At 42.0% G+C, this 15,893-nt stretch overlaps 1 long non-coding RNA gene across 1 annotated transcript in view; it reads right to left on the reverse strand.

Annotated features, from left to right (window-relative positions):
* Positions 1 to 15,893, reverse strand: part of LOC134910039 (uncharacterized) — a 90,555-nt gene that overhangs the window by 34,372 nt on the left and 40,290 nt on the right. The window lies entirely within an intron of this gene.

The following is a 15,893-nucleotide window of genomic DNA, read 5'->3' on the forward strand; positions in this document are numbered from 1 at the left end:
ACACCTACAGGAATCTCAAATTAGGTTTCTGCATCAAGCCTACAGTATATAGCTCCAGGTCAGAAGAGTCATATGGTCCCATCTGAAAACGGATGCTGTCCTAAATGCAGAGCATCAACTGCTTTACTGATGCATAACTTCTGGCATTGTCCTGGGGTGAAAAAATTGTTATGATTTATTAACTCCAAATTTAAACTTAGACTCTCTCTGTCGACTGAAGCTCTGTTGGGTCTGCAATTTACTAATTGAGGATTGCCTCCAAATGCTACTCAGCTCCGTCCCTTTCTTTATGTTTTACTTACACTAGCTAAAAAGCTTATTCTGACTCAGTGGATCCATAAATCCTCTCCCTAGATTGGATCAGTTCCAGACTATGCTTAACACCACTCTCCACTTTGAGTGTCAATCCACTCTTCCTAATTTGGAAAAAATTCACTCCACTTTTATAAAAAGTTGGGCCCTTATATAGAGACTCTAGACCCTTTGCTTCAGCAACATGTTCTGAGTCTTTTAGATTCAGTGGCGGATCTAGACTTTACTTTTTTTGGGGGGGGAGGTTTAAGAACCCTGACTCCTCCCCTCTACTCATAGCCCCTCCCATTTAGTTCTGCCCTTTTTATTTTCAATAAATATTTTTTTTAAACGTTGAAAAATATTGACATTTTTTTGTTAACATCATTACCAGATATTCAACATTGGCGCAATCCCTGTGGACACCATAGGAGTCGATGCTACCTACTTTGGGTGGTTGGAGCAGCACCCTCGGCTCCTCAGACTGACAGTGTGGCGTTAACATGGCATCATATCTAAGGACCGCAGACACAAAGTGTAATATGGACATAGCAGAGCATCTGCTGACTCCTTCATGACGGTGTTCAGTGCTCCGTTCGGAAGAAAAAAAAAGACACTGGTAGGAATGATGGCACTCATGCAGTGCCCCAGGCACCTTTCAACACAGCTACTTATGATCATGGATCACCTAATGACTATGCCAGCCCTAGAAATGTGGTTTAATCAGAATTACCATTACCACAAAGTAGTGCCCCTTACAGTAATGCTCACAGTAGTAGTGCTACTTATATACCTAATGCCCACAGTAGCAGTGCAGCTTATACAGTGGGGCAAAAAAGTATTTGGACAGCCACCGATTGTGCAAGTTGACCCACTTAAAAAGATGAGAGAGGTCTGTAATTTCCATCATAGGTACACTTCAACTGTGAGAGACAGAATCTGAAAAAAAAACTAGGAAATCACATTGTATGATTTTTAAACAATTTATTTGTATATTCTTATGGAAAATAAATATTTGGACAATCAAAAAGTTTAACTCAATACTTTGTAATATAACCTTGGTTGGCAATTACAGAGGTCAAACATTTCCTGTAGTTCTTGACCAGGTTTTCATACACTGTAGCAGGTATTTTGGCCCACTCTTCCATGCAGATCTTCTCTAGATCTGTCATGTTTTGGGGCTGTCGCTGGGCAACACGGACTTTCAACTCCCTCCACAGATTTTCTATTGGGTTGAGGTCTGGAGACTGGCTAGGCCACTCCAGGAACTTGAAATGTCTCTTACGGAGCCACTCCTTAGTTGCCCGGGGGCGGTGTGTTTGGGGTCATTGCCATGCTGGAAAACCCAGCCACGTTCCATCTTCAATGCTCTTACTGAGGGAAGGAGGTTTTTGCCCAAAATCTCATGATACATGGCCCCATTCATCCTCTTTTTAATATGGATCAGTCGTCCTGTCCCTTTTGCAGAAAAGCAGCCCCAAAGCATGATGTTTCCACCCCCATGCTTCACAGTGGGTATGGTGTTCTTGGGATGCCATTCATTATTCTTCTCCCTCCAAACACGGTGAGTGGAGTTTATACCAAAAAGTTTGATTTTGCTCTCATCTGACCACATAACATTCTCCCAATTCTCCTCTGGATCATCCAGATGGTCACTGGCAAACTTTAGATGGGCCTGGACATGTGCTAGCTTAAGCAGGGGGACCTTTCGGGCGCTGCAGGATTTCAATCCATGTGGACGTAGTGTGTTACTAATGGTAACCTTTGTGACTGTGGTCCCAGCTCTCTTGAGGTCATTAACTAAGGTCCCCCTGTGTAGTTCTGGGCTGATTCCTCACCGTTCTCAAGATCATTGATACTCCACGAGGTGAGATCTTGCATGGAGCCCCAGGTCAAGGGAGGTTGTCAGTGATCTTGTATTTCTTCCATTTTTTAACAATTGCGCCAACAGTTGATCTCTTCTCACCGAGCTGCTTGCCTATTGTCGAGTAGCTCATCCCAGCCTTGTGCAGCTCTACAATTTTGTCCCTGGTGTCCTTAGACAGCTCTCTGGTCTTGGGCATGGTGGAGAGGTAGCAGTCTGACTGTTTGAGGCTGTGGACAGGTGTCTTTTATACAGATAACCAGTACCAACAGGTGCCATTAATACAGGTAACGAGTGGAGGATAGAAGAGCTTCTTAAAGAAGAAGTAAAAAGTCTGTGAGAGCCAGAAATCTTGCTGCTTGGTAGGTGTCCAAATATTTATTTTCCACAAGAATATACAAGTAAATTGTTTAAAAATCATACAATGTGATTTCCTGTTTTTTTTTTTTTTCTTTTCAGATTCTGTCTCTCACAGTTGAAGTGTACCTATGATGGAAATTACAGACCTCTCTCATCTTTTTAAGTTGGTCATCTTGCACAATCGGTGGCTGTCCAAATACTTTTTTGCCCCACTGTATACCCTAATGTCCTAAATAGTAGTAGTGCCACTTATATACATAATGCCCAAAGTAGTAGTGCTGCTTATAAACATAATGCCCATAGTAGTAGCGCTGTTTATATACATAATGCCTAGAGTAGTAGTGCCTATACACATAATGCCCATAGTAATAGTGACGCTTATATACATAATGCCCATAGTAGTAGTGCCACTTATATACATAATGCCCAGAGTAGTAGCACCGCTTATATACATTATGCCCCCTAGTAGTAGTGCCGCTTACATTATGCCCATAGTAGTAGTGCTGCTTATACAGAGAGTAGATACTACTGTCAGCAGCGGGCGATCTCTCACACTGTCAGTACTACTGCTGCTCAGCCGGCACAACGGAAGTACGGGAGTGGACCCAGCGATACCGGCAATGGGTGGGATCTCAAATGTGCGGGTGCAGGTGTACGGGGGGGCGATTGCCCTTTCCACCCCCCTTTAAATCCACCATTATTTTATTTCCTTAGTTGAAATTCATATATATACGGTTTTGTTTCACCTTAACCGGAGATATCCTTTGCTCCCATCTGACCCAATTTGTTTAACTGATATGGCTCTTTCATACTTGTGTGTGTTTCTGGTTGAACTATGTAACCTAAAAATAAATCTCTCTTTTTGTTTGTTTTCTCTCCCCCTCGCCCCCACTCCTACCCCTCCCCCATCCATATCTTGTCTTTGTACTATTGTTAAGTGTTTTTTGATTATTTTTACAAATTTGTTCTATTTGTAGGAGTGTTTCTATCATTGGTGGTTATAACCTGATGGTTATGACGCATACTTTATATACACTCCCCCTTTTTACTTTAGTCAATTCAACTGGATTTGTCATGCCTTGTACTGCTATTACAAATCCCCTGGCAACCTTTTCTGGTGGCAGCTCCTTGTTTTATGATGTTTCTGGATTGATTCTAAAGCATTTTGTTGTATTCTTCGATTTTTGTATGTATGAAAAAAACTAATAAATACATTAAAAAAAAAAAGAGCTACCATGAAGGGTAGGGTTATATTTTTTCCAGTCATTGGAGTATGGATTTTGTGTTGGTAGCTGGAGGACAGTTTTCTGCAGCATGATCTGAACAGTGGCAAGTCGTGTACGAGGTATGGATAGTAAATAATGAGACTATACTTGTATAAAATACAGTGCATCCGGAAAGTATTCACAGCGCTTCACTTTTTCCACATTTTGTTATGTTACAGCCTTATTCCAAAATGGAATAAATTAATTTGTTCCCTCAAAATTCTAACACACAATACCCCATAATGACAACGTGAAAAACAGTTTTTTTGAGATTTTTGCAAATTTATTAAAAATAAAAAACTAAGAAATCACGTGTACATAAGAACACAGCCTTTGCTCAATACTTTGTTGATGCACCTTTGGCAGCAATTACAACCTCAATTCTTTTTGAATATGATGCCACAAGCTTGGCACACCTATCTTTGGGCAGTTTCGCCCATTCCTCTTTGCAGCACTCCTCAAGCTCCATCAGGTTGGATGGGAAGCGTCGGTGCACAGCCATTTTCAGATCTCTACAGAGATGTTCAATCGGATTCAAGTCTGGGCTCTGGCTGGGCCACTCAAGGACATTCACAGAGTTGTCCTGAAGCCACTTCTCTGATATCTTGGCTGTGTGCTTAGGGTCGTTGTCCTGCTGAAAGATGAACCATCGCCCCAGTCTGAGTTCAAGAGTGCTCTGGAGCAGGTTTCATCCAGGATGTCTCTGTACATTCCTGCATTCATCTTTTCCTCTATCCTGACTATTCTCCCAGTTCCTCCTGCTGAAAAACATCCCCACAGCATGATGCTGCCACCACCATGCTTCACTGTAGGGATGATATTGGCTTGGTGATGAGCAGTGCCTGGTTTCCTCCAAACATGACGCCTGGCATTCACGCCAAAGAGTTAAATCTTTGTCTCATCAGACCAGAGAATTTTGTTTCTCATGGTCTGAGAGTCCTTCAGGTGCATTTTGTCAAACTCCAGGTGGGCTTCCATGTGCTTTTTACAAAGGAGTGGCTTCCGTCTGGCAACTCTACCATACAGGCCTGATTGGTGAATTGCTGCCGAGATGGTTGTCCTTCAGGAAGGTTCTCCTCTCTCCACAGTGGAATGCTGTAGCCCTGACAGAGTGACCATCGGATTCTTGGTCACCTCCCTACCTAGGGCCCTTCTCACCCGATCGCTCAGTTTAGACGGCCGGCCAGCTCTAGGTCCTGGTGGTTCCGAACTTCTTCCATTTACGGATGATGGAGGCCACTGTGCTCATTGGGACCTTCAAAGCAGCAGATATTTTTCTGTACCCTTCCCCAGATTTGTGCCTCGAGACAATCCTGTCTCAGAGGTCTACAGACAATTCCTTTGACTTCATGTTTGGTTTGTGTTCTGACTTGCACTGTCAAGTGTGGGACCTTATATAGACAGGTGTGTGCCTTTCCAAATCATGTCCAATCAACTGAATTTACCACGGGTGGATTCCAATTAAGCTGTAGGAACAGCTCAAGGATGATCAGTGGAAACAGGATGCACCTTAGCTCAATTTTAATGTGTGTCACATGTGTAAGGGGCATTACTGTGTGGTATTATGTGTATAAATGCATTACCAATGTGTTGCATTATGTGTATAAGGTGCTCTACTGTGTGGCGTAACATATAGAAATGACACTACTGTGAAGTCTAATGTGAATAAAAAGCAATATGGTGTGGTGTAATGTGAATAAGGAGCAATATGGTGTGGTGTAATGTGAATAAGGAGCAATTCAGTATGATGTTATGTGAATGAGGGGCACTACTGTGAGGAGTAACGTATATAAGGTAAAGTGGTACTACTGTGTGATGTAATGTGAATAAGGGACACTATCGCATTATAAATTGTGAATAAAGTTGCACTACTGTGAGGCATAATTTGAATTGGGGGTACTATTGTGTGGGCATGCCCCTTGCCAGCAAAAACACATACCTTTTTGGGATATGTGCCAAATGTGCACACTGTTCTTATTTAAATTACAGGAAGTAGAAAGAAAAAAAAGACTGCTATGGGTGGGGGGTGATGGTACTGGGAAAGGGGTGCAGGGTCAGAGGCGGAACTAGCGGTGGTGCTAGGGGGCACCAGCCAAAATCTTGCCTAGGGCATCATATTGGTTAGGGCCAGCTCTGCCCCTGTCTGGTGCATCTCCTGCTATTTCACACACTGCCCCACCAATGTATTTTCAACCACTGCCTCACCAATGTACATTGCATTTAAAGAAAACATTTCCACTGTGCCAGCAATGATATTGAACATTATATGATGTGTAGGCACTGTGTGTGTGTGTGTGTGTGTGTGTGTGTGTGTGTGTGTGTGTGTGTGTGTGTGTGTGTGTGTGTGTGTATATATATATATGTATATATATTTAACGGAAAGAAGTGGCACCATTGTTAAGAAATACAACATTACTCCTCAATTGGAGTTAACATAACTCTAATGGAGGAGTAATGTTGTATTTTTAGCCACGATTGCCACTTCTTTCCGTATATATATATATACAGTGGGGGGATAAGGGTACCGGCGACTATCGTTGTGTAAACGTGTGCAAAAGGTAAATATTAAAAACGTATGATTCGTGAGCCAAAAAATATAAAATTGAACAAACAGTTTTAATAGCACATATAGATAAGATACATAAAAAGGTCATAAAATATCCAAAAACAAGTAAAAAGGTAAAAAGATAGAAAGGTAAGGACTTAGCTTTTAAAATAGGCAAGGGGGTCACTGCAGGGAACCCAATGCGTTTCGTCACATCAGACTTCTTCAAAGGGTAGGGACAGAGTGAGATGGCATGCCTATTTATAGCCCTAGCAGTAACTGCTATGGGTGTGTGATGACATCATTGGTCATGTGATCAGTAAAAAAACATTCAAAGGTATTTGACATAAGCACAATCAGGACATTACATCAGAGCATGGCCCCAGGTAGTATGGATCACAGTAGCCAATATCTAGTGGAAAGCGAATGTTCACAGTTAGTAGAATTGTTCAGGAGGACTTAAAACGGTAAATTGCAGCACTTCCGCCACACTTCCGGTGACGGAGGTAGCGCGTCACGTGACCTCCGATACTTCTGCCCCACTTCCGGTTCGCTTGTGCGCATGCGCCGGCGGCGATCTGTGTACACCGCGCATGTGCCCATTGTCCTGTTCAGGATGGCAGCAGACGTGCTTCTGGTCTCAGGGGAACTGTATGTCCATCACATCAGATATTATAGCGGCCATTTTGTGGGGGCTGAGCTCCATAGGAAATGCATGGATTGCGGCGGCCATCTTTCAGGAGTCTAAGGAGACTCAATGCTTGTGATTTTGCGGTATCCATGGCAACGATCATATGTAAATAGAACAAACAGGAAAAAAACATGGTGAAATCTATGTAATGGTCTTTTCATAGATGTATAACTTGTTAGTTTGACCACACATGTACATTAATGCAATATTTCTATCTAGATCATGAGTGAGTTCATTATTTGATATATTGCTAAAAGGTGATGCCAAGTGCAGAGTATGATAAGGGAAAACAGTTAGTGCGGAAAGTGAACCAAGTGCAAAGTGAGATTTCAAAGTAAGTAATAAACATACTTAGTCTTTTGAACTAGTGTTTTTAAAGATATTTAAAAATTATTTTTATTTTAAAAAATTAATTTTAAAAAATTAGAAATTAGAAAAGAGTGTGTCCTCCATGATTAATATAATAAAGTGACATGTGCAACATGTGACCTCATGTGTGTCAAGTGATGACAGACCGGTTACTGGTTGGCTTGACGTCATTTGTCAGTCCTTACAGTACCCGATCTTCCAGGATAGTCACCCTCTCTGGTACTGGTCGGGCCCAAACACTGCTTAGCTTCCAAGATCGGACGAGATTGGGCGTGCCAGTGTGGTTTGACTGTACACACAGGTAGACGTCGTAACACCAGTACATGATCGCATGATACTTGAAACACAGCTTTATTTGTGATCACGGATACAGACAACAAAGAACACGGAAGGTTGTGAAAAAGAAGATGGATACGGCACCTCATAGGAAGGGTGCAATTTCATATCCCTCGTTCAGACCCCTTGGTTGCAGGGTCTGTAGCTGGAATATCCAATACATCTCCCTTCTCGAGAGTTTGTTCGCAAGGTCACCTCCTCTTTCTCCCAGACAAACATGCTCGATGGCCTTGAATGTGAGATCTTCAGGATTGGAGTTGTGCCGTGCCGAGAAATGTCTTGAAACAGTGTGGCTCTCCACCTTGTTCTTGATGTTTCGTATGTGTTCCTGGATCCTTGTTTTTAGTGATCTTTTAGTCTTTCCCACATATTTCTTTTTGCAGGGGCATTCAAGTAAGTAGATCACGGACATACTGTTACAATTCATGAAGTCTTTTATGGTGTACTGTTTCTTGTCATCCGTGTCGCTGAATGTTTTCCGGTTTGGATGCAAGTATTTACAGATGTTGCATTTCCCGCATTTAAAGGACCCCACACATTTGGGCATCATGTTGTTCCTGGTCTGGTTCTCCTTCAAAAGACTTGGAGCAAGATGGTCCTTCAGGTTTCTGGATTTCTTAAAAATAAGGACAGGTTCGGGCGGTAGGATGTCCTTGAGTACCGGGTCCATGAGGAGGATATTCCAGTGGTTCCTAAGCGAGTTCCTAATGGTCTTCTCATGTTGGCTGTAGGTGGTAATGAAGGCAACAGAGTTCCTATTGGTATCCCTTTGTTTATACTTCAGGAGGTCCTTTCTGTCCACTCTCCTTGTCTTTGCTAGGGCTTCCTCCAGAATGGGTCCCGGATATTCTTTGTCCTTAAACCTTTTGCTGTAGATCTCTAGTTGGTCCTCACAATCCTTGGGATTCATGCAGTTCCTTTTCACCCTTGAAAACTGTGATGCTGGTATGTTGTCCTTCCACTTCCGGAGGTGGTTGCTCTGGTAATGCAAATAACTGTTCATATCCACCTCTTTGATAAAGTTCTTAGTGGTGATCCTTCCATTTTCACCAGTAAGAATCAGGTCCAGATATTCAACAGATTTGATATCAAGTTTTGAGGTGAAAGTTAAGTTGAGATCATTACTTCCCATCGTGTTTAAAAATTCATTAAAAGATTCTGCAGAGCCGTTCCAAATAATTAAAATGTCATCGATGTATCGTTTGTACAGTATCACATTCTCCTTAAAAGCACTAGAGTTATAGACATGTGTCTCTTCCCAACGTCCCATGAATAAATTAGCAAAGCTCGGGGCAAAAATAGTCCCCATAGCTGTGCCACAGCGTTGTAGGTAAAACTGGTTAAGAAACTTAAAATAATTGCGGCTGAGGATAAAAAGTATAAGATCACAAATAAAATCTTGGTGGATAGGGGTTAAATCTGGATCGTTGTCCAGGTATTCCCTGCATGCAGCTATGCCCTTAGAGTGTTCGATGCAAGTATATAGAGATTGGACATCCACAGTCGCCCATAAGTATGTGTCCCTCCATTCCACCGTACTGAGTATGTTAAGCACTCTAGTGCTTTTAAGGAGAATGTGATACTGTACAAACGATACATCGATGACATTTTAATTATTTGGAACGGCTCTGCAGAATCTTTTAATGAATTTTTAAACACGATGGGAAGTAATGATCTCAACTTAACTTTCACCTCAAAACTTGATGTCAAACCTGTTGAATATCTGGACCTGATTCTTACTGGTGAAAATGGAAGGATCACCACTAAGAACTTTATCAAAGAGGTGGATATGAACAGTTATTTGCATTACCAGAGCAACCACCTCCGGAAGTGGAAGGACAACATACCAGCATCACAGTTTTCAAGGGTGAAAAGGAACTGCACGAATCCCAAGGATTGTGAGGACCAACTAGAGATCTACAGCAAAAGGTTTAAGGACAAAGAATATCCGGGACCCATTCTGGAGGAAGCCCTAGCAAAGACAAGGAGAGTGGACAGAAAGGACCTCCTGAAGTATAAACAAAGGGATACCAATAGGAATTCTGTTGCCTTCATTACCACCTACAGCCAACATGAGAAGACCATTAGGAATTCGCTTAGGAACCACTGGAATATCCTCCTCATGGACCCGGTACTCAAGGACATCCTACCGCCCGAACCTGTCCTTATTTTTAAGAAATCCAGAAACCTGAAGGACCATCTTGCTCCAAGTCTTTTGAAGGAGAACCAGACCAGGAACAACATGATGCCCAAATGTGTGGGGTCCTTTAAATGCGGGAAATGCAACATCTGTAAATACTTGCATCCAAACCGGAAAACATTCAGCGACACGGATGACAAGAAACAGTACACCATAAAAGACTTCATGAATTGTAACAGTATGTCCGTGATCTACTTACTTGAATGCCCCTGCAAAAAGAAATATGTGGGAAAGACTAAAAGATCACTAAAAACAAGGATCCAGGAACACATACGAAACATCAAGAACAAGGTGGAGAGCCACACTGTTTCAAGACATTTCTCGGCACGGCACAACTCCAATCCTGAAGATCTCACATTCAAGGCCATCGAGCATGTTTGTCTGGGAGAAAGAGGAGGTGACCTTGCGAACAAACTCTCGAGAAGGGAGATGTATTGGATATTCCAGCTACAGACCCTGCAACCAAGGGGTCTGAACGAGGGATATGAAATTGCACCCTTCCTATGAGGTGCCGTATCCATCTTCTTTTTCACAACCTTCCGTGTTCTTTGTTGTCTGTATCCGTGATCACAAATAAAGCTGTGTTTCAAGTATCATGCGATCATGTACTGGTGTTACGACGTCTACCTGTGTGTACAGTCAAACCACACTGGCACGCCCAATCTCGTCCGATCTTGGAAGCTAAGCAGTGTTTGGGCCCGACCAGTACCAGAGAGGGTGACTATCCTGGAAGATCGGGTACTGTAAGGACTGACAAATGACGTCAAGCCAACCAGTAACCGGTCTGTCATCACTTGACACACATGAGGTCACATGTTGCACATGTCACTTTATTATATTAATCATGGAGGACACACTCTTTTCTAATTTCTAATTTTTTAAAATTAATTTTTTAAAATAAAAATAATTTTTAAATATCTTTAAAAACACTAGTTCAAAAGACTAAGTATGTTTATTACTTACTTTGAAATCTCACTTTGCACTTGGTTCACTTTCCGCACTAACTGTTTTCCCTTATCATACTCTGCACTTGGCATCACCTTTTAGCAATATATCAAATAATGAACTCACTCATGATCTAGATAGAAATATTGCATTAATGTACATGTGTGGTCAAACTAACAAGTTATACATCTATGAAAAGACCATTACATAGATTTCACCATGTTTTTTTCCTGTTTGTTCTATTTACATATGATCGTTGCCATGGATACCGCAAAATCACAAGCATTGAGTCTCCTTAGACTCCTGAAAGATGGCCACCGCAATCCATGCATTTCCTATGGAGCTCAGCCCCCACAAAATGGCCGCTATAATATCTGATGTGATGGACATACAGTTCCCCTGAGACCAGAAGCACGTCTGCTGCCATCCTGAACAGGACAATGGGCACATGCGTGGTGTACACAGATCGCCGCCGGCGCATGCGCACAAGCGAACCGGAAGTGGGGCAGAAGTATCGGAGGTCACGTGACGCGCTACCTCCGTCACCGGAAGTGTGGCGGAAGTGCCGCAATTTACCGTTTTAAGTCCTCCTGAACAATTCTACTAACTGTGAACATTCGCTTTCCACTAGATATTGGCTACTGTGATCCATACTACCTGGGGCCATGCTCTGATGTAATGTCCTGATTGTGCTTATGTCAAATACCTTTGAATGTTTTTTTACTGATCACATGACCAATGATGTCATCACACACCCATAGCAGTTACTGCTAGGGCTATAAATAGGCATGCCATCTCACTCTGTCCCTACCCTTTGAAGAAGTCTGATGTGACGAAACGCGTTGAGTTCCCTGCAGTGACCCCCTTGCCTATTTTAAAAGCTAAGTCCTTACCTTTCTATCTTTTTACCTTTTTACTTGTTTTTGGATATTTTATGACCTTTTTATGTATCTTATCTATATGTGCTATTAAAACTGTTTGTTCAATTTTATATTTTTTGGCTCACGAATCATACGTTTTTAATATTAACCTTTTGCACGTTTACACAACGATAGTCGCCGGTACCCTTATCCCCCCACTGTATATCTCTTAGGCAGCACTGTACTAGTGTTGCACCCTTAAGGGGTGGCAGACACCTCTAACAAGGCGGTTGTGTTTATATATCTTTTTAACAATTTTTTTATACTATTTTACCACTGAGATCTTACCCCACAAGTGGCGCTGTATCATCCTTTGCAACATATATATATATATATATATATATATACACTGCTCAAAAAATAAAGGCAACACTAAAATAACACATCCTAGATCTGAATGAATGAAATATTCTTATTAAATACTTTGTTCTTTACATAGTTGAATGTGCTGACAACAAAATCACACAAAAATTATCAATGGAAATCAAATTTATTAACCCATGGAGGTCTGGATTTGGAGTCACACTCAAAATTAAAGTGGAAAAACACACTACATGCTTATCCAACTTTGATGTAATGTCCTTAAAACAAGTCAAAATGAGGCTCAGTAGTGTGCGTGGCCTCCACGTGCCTGTATGGCCTCCCTACAACGCCTGGGCATGCTCCTGATTAGGTGGTGCATGTTTAAAAGAGCCGGCACCAATGATGAACGAGTACAGAGCCGCGCATTGTTCATCGTTGGTGCCTACACACTGAAAGATATAAACGATTTCTCGTTCATTAATGAACAAGTTCGTTCATATCTTTCAGTAGTATCGGCTACTGTGTATCGGCTACTGTGTAGGGCTTTTAGTGTGTACACTCCATTTAGTTTGTCAGGACTCCTGGAAGTTCAAGGGAAATTGCTCATCTTTCAAATTGTTCATCTTTCACATCTTACATATCTTCTAGTGTGTATGGGCCTTTACTCAGTGATTACGTTTCACCTGGCTGCTCACTTGGTCAGCCAGATCAATGAGCTGACACCACTCCATTTATTAATCAGCCTCAGAGATCAGTCTAGGCTCCAGTGTATCCTGTTATTATTCTCCAGTGACTACTCTGCTTCTCCGTGTCCTGCTGCCATTACCTGCATTACAACCTACTGCTGTTATTCCATCTATCAGTGCTGAGGCTTCCATGCTGCCGGCATTCAGAGAACTTCACTCTACAGCTGAGTTACCATCCACCAGCTCTGCAGCTTCCACACTGCATACAGACCAGCATACAGTCATCGCACCATCAGCACAGCCTGTGTACCTGTGGTTCACTCCATCTCCTGCTGCACTCACCGCATACCTTCTGCGTGGATCCTGTTCTACGTCTGGGCTGACTACTTCCTTGAACTGTGCTCTCAAGCATTGTTCTGTGGTTCGCTCAGGTTAAATGGCATATCTTTTATTGATACTTATTGATTTCCCAGCACTGTGTGTGTTGTCTTGGGCTGGCAGAATAGGGTGCTTGTTCCGGGGCTAGAGTTCAGGGTTGTAGTCTTTGCACTCAGGTCCCAGTACTGTTTTACCCAGTCTGCTCCTCTACTCCAAGTTCCTCATATGGATTCTAGGGCCAGGTGTTGTGCCAGGGCAGTACCAGGAATATAGCTTCCTCAAGCTCTCCCCTGGTCACATAAGACTTTGACTCCTGATTTGGATTCTAGTTATGTTTTGCCAGTGCTTTGAGTACTGGGGTCCTTGTTGCTGGAGTGTGTCTCTGGTCTGGTTGGTTTTAAATGGTCATCAGGTGAGAGGCCACCCGGTGACCTGTGATTTCCATTGCAGTATCCTTGCATATCACCAGTCCGTAGTTCATGTGTGTCACTAGTGTGCTTTATCTCCTGTAAAACCTGTAACCTCAAACCTCCCCGTTTCCTGTACATCTCAGCTCATACCCAGGGCCCCGAGCTGCATCTAAAGAATTTTAGAACAGTGACACAGCTGACAGATAATGAGCTACAGCATGGCTTTGACCAATGGAAAATAAGAATGCAGCAGTGTGTGGATGCAAAAGGCGAGTACATAGAAGGCAATGGAGTAAAAATAATTAAACATATATTATAGTTAGTGATGAGGGGAGTTGGTTCTCGGAGAACCGAGCCCGACCGAACTTCTGGGATCCGAGGGAATCCTAATGACAGCTCAGGTTTTTTCCATTTTGCTCAGATTCCAAAACGAGGCAAAATGTCATCATCCCGGTACTGGATCTTGTGGGTTTTGGGGCTTGATTCAGACCTGATCACAGTTGTGTGAAATCGCACAGCAGCCGATTATAGAATAACTGCGATTGCGTATGTACTGCAATGCGCAAGCGCGATGCCAAACAGCGACAGGATGGTGCCAAAATTTCGATCCCAAGGTGATTGACAGGAAGAGGAAGTTTGGGGGTGGTAACTGCCCTTTTCTGGGAGTGTAAGGAAAAATGCAGGCGTTCCCAAGCATTTTCTGGGAGGGTGCGTGAAGTCAGCTTCAGCCCCGATCAGCCTGTTTCTATCGCACTGTAGGAGTAAGTCCTGGGCTATGCACAGACTGCACAGTATGGATAGTTCATTCGATGGTGAGTGAGTTGTGAACGTATTTGCAGATGTTCGCTGCCTAGTGAAGTTTTCACACGGCATACACATGAATTCGCACACTTGCATGGGGTGTGTTTTCACTCTCCCTGTGCGGCGACTATCTGATGCCACCATTACTATAACAAGTGCAACAGTGTGTCTAAAAATAAATATAACCCCCCCCCCCCCCCCCAATTTATTTAAAGTTGTATTATTTTTTTTGTACAACTTGCTTCTAGTGTAGGTGCTGTACCCCACTGCATTTGTACTATAAGTACTGCAACTAAGCAGGCCATACGTCACTGCATTTATTCGCATAAATATAAGTACAGGTTGAGTATCCCATATCCAAATATTCCGAAATACGGAATATTCCGAAATACGGAATTTTTTGAGTGAGAGTGAGATAGTGAAACCTTTGTTTTTTGATGGCTCAATGTACACAAACTTTGTTTAATACACAAATATATTAAAAATATTGTATTAAATGACCTTCAGGCTGTGTGTATAAGCTGTATATGAAACATAAATGAATTGTGTGAATGTACACACACTTTGTTTAATGCACAAAGTTATAAAAAATATTGGCTAAAATTACCTTCAGGCTGTGTGTATAATGTGTATATGAAACATAAATGCATTCTGTGCTTAGATTTAGGCCCCATCACCATGATATCTCATTATTGTATGCAATTATTCCAAAATATGGAAAAATCCCATATCCAAAATACCTCTGGTCCCAAGCATTTTGGATAAGGGAGACTCAACCTGTATCTACAACTCCACAGGTCGCACCCAACTATGCTTGTTCACAAGTTCATTTAAACATAAGCACTGAGTCCGCAGTGACTTGTCAATCATTTAAAAAAAAAAAGTAATATAAAACATTGTTCATTTGTTTGTACAACTTGCGTATGGTGTAAGTGCTGTACCCACTGCATTTGTACTATAAGTATTGCAACTCAGCAGACTGTACCCACTGCATTTGTTCACATAAATATAAGTACTGTGATTCTGCAGGCCATACCCCACTAGGTTTGTTCACAACTTCACATAAATATAAGTACTGAGTCCATGTGACTCGTCAGTAATTTATAAAAGTTAAAAAAATTGTTCTTTTGCTTGTACAACTTGTGTGTGTTAAGTTCACCAATATGAATAACGATAATGAAAAGTCGAGAAGACCAGCAACAGCAAATACTAATGCTACAGCAGTTGCCATCAGTTATGATGATATAGCCCTTCAACATAATCTATTAAAGCCGATGCCCAAGGGCACAGATAGTTTAAGTCAGAGCATCTGAAGTATAAAAAACAAAATTTTATAGTGGTAAAAGAAAAAATAACTCTAATAAAGGGAAAGATTACTGCAGAAAAACATAAAATTGCCAACATGCCATGTATCACATGCAGTGGCAAGGAAAGGCTCGGGAGTGGTGGTTCTGCAACTAGAGGATTACACTGTGGAAGTGCAACAGGATGAGGAGGATATTTGTGTAGCTAATGCCAGGATATTGATG

The sequence above is a fragment of the Pseudophryne corroboree genome, chromosome 4 (assembly GCF_028390025.1).
Source record: "Pseudophryne corroboree isolate aPseCor3 chromosome 4, aPseCor3.hap2, whole genome shotgun sequence".
Taxonomy (NCBI): Eukaryota; Metazoa; Chordata; class Amphibia; order Anura; family Myobatrachidae; genus Pseudophryne; species Pseudophryne corroboree.